Genomic DNA, 2009 nt, shown 5'->3' with positions numbered 1-2009 from the left:
CTGTGCGGCTGCATTGATTAGCTGCTGGATGCGTCGGGTCATGTGGGGGAGTTCTTCGGCCCCCAGTCCGTCTAGCTCGTCTACGGCCGCCTGGGCGGCGCGCAGGTTCTCGAGTGGAGTGGCGTAGACTGGGCGGTCGACTCCTAACGTGTCGGCGACGACAGCACCGCGCTGTCTGACAACGCCGACCCGGCTGGGCCCGCCTGGGAGCGGCGTGCCAAAGGCGGCGCGGTCGGCCTCGCGTCGATGGGCCTCAGCGAGGCGCCTCATGGAGACCAACTTCCGGCCCTCCGCGAGGAGGGTGACGCGGCGAGCTTCCAGTGCTTAAGCGTCGGCATTTGCCGGGAGGGGGATGGACAAGTCGTGGACCGCCGCGTGCGGGGCGTCGTGGGCGCTCTCGTCAGCAGCGCCGCCGTGGCCGATGACCATCACCTCGGTGGTGGCAGCATCGTAGCCATCAGCCCGGGGAAGCGGGTCGTTGTAGATCATGACGTCGGTGGGGAAGGTGTCGAATGAGGCCGTGTCGGAGTCGACAGGCATCGGATCGATGGAGCCAACCGACTCCAAGTCCACAGCAGGCTCGCCGGAGACATGGAGCTGGCCGAGGAGGTTGGCGAGGTGGTCGGTGCCCGCGTCGGAGGCGAGCTCGTCGGAGATGAGGGTCTTGTCGAGGAGATCGGCGAGGCCGCTCGCTGCAGACGTTGGTGACGCCTTGCAGCGCGTCGTGGCAAGCACCATCAGGCGTGCCGGGCTGGCTACGCTCGCGGGGGAGGAAGAAGGTTCCCGTCCAGAACAGGTCTCCAGACGACGGTGCACCTGGCCCCACGGTGGGCGCCAAATGTCGGGTGGTAGGTGTGACATATGCCAGTAAGACGTCGCCGGTGCCTGGAAGCGGGATGAGGCGAAGACATGCACGCCGGCGAATCTTACCCAGCTTCGGGGCTCTCCGCGGAGATAACATCCCTACTGCTGCTCTACGGGGTCTCCGCATGATCACTAGATGAATAAGTAGCTACACGATGCTCCTTGAGCTATTTGGCGAGAGGAGGAAGAAGGGCTCTGCCCGCTCTCTTCTCCTTCCTTATGTGGTGTTTTGAACTAGCAAGGATCAACCCTTTGCATGGGTGTCCCGGGGGGTTTATATAGGCCTATCCCCCGGGGGTACAATGGTAATCCGGCTGGACGTGGGGCCCAGCCGTCTGTGTCTATGCTCGCCGGCTTCCGCGCCGACTGCTGGGGCCTGCCGACTGGTGGGTCCCGCCGGCTGCCGGCTCCTTGGTCGACAGGCAGGCCCCACTGTCCAGGGCCTTGTCGGTGGCTGTTTACTGTTGCTCAATCCTGATGACGAGGGCTTCGCCGAGGTGGGCGTGGCTATAGTGCCGCCGTCCGGCGGGTGATCGCTGTAGCCTCACCGCGTCTTATCTCCTTAATGGGGCGTCTCCTTCGAGGGGGTGGCAAGACGGCTGTGGAGAGCCGGCCCGGTCTTGGGCCGACTGGGGGAGGCCGGGCCGCCTTCGGGTGTCTCTCTGCCTGAAGGGGTCCACCGCCCGTGGGCCACTTTGGCAGCCCGTCGTGGATGACATCAGGGTCGTCGTGGCAACAGTGCCACGCCGAACGGGTCATGGCCACCCGTACGGCGCATAGTGCCAGGCGTGCTCCAGGATTCGGGGGTGGCCAGCCTTACTGTAGCCACGCCCCGTCACATCGCCGTTATGTGGGTGCAGACTTCGAGCGTACGATCTTGACCGCTTTATGGGAGTCGGCTTCTTGGAGTCGGCCTTCTCGCAGCCGGCTCCTCAGAGCCAGCCCTCCCACGGCTTTCTTCACGAAGGCTGAAGTGGGGCCGCCTTCCGATAGTCGGCCGGGGACCCCGCCGGCGAGGGGAAGGCGGCCCCATGTCTTGGATTCTTGAGGGCCGGATGGGCTCGTAATTTTTTCAGATGGGCCAGGGGGAGCCGGCTTGGCTACCCATGGTTATTTCCTCCGACACTCTGTTTGGACCAACACTC

The sequence above is a fragment of the Triticum dicoccoides genome, chromosome 6A, assembly GCF_002162155.2.
Source record: "Triticum dicoccoides isolate Atlit2015 ecotype Zavitan chromosome 6A, WEW_v2.0, whole genome shotgun sequence".
Taxonomy (NCBI): domain Eukaryota; kingdom Viridiplantae; phylum Streptophyta; class Magnoliopsida; order Poales; family Poaceae; genus Triticum; species Triticum dicoccoides.
The sequence above is the reverse complement of the archived record's forward strand: the minus strand, read 5'-3'. Positions refer to the sequence as shown.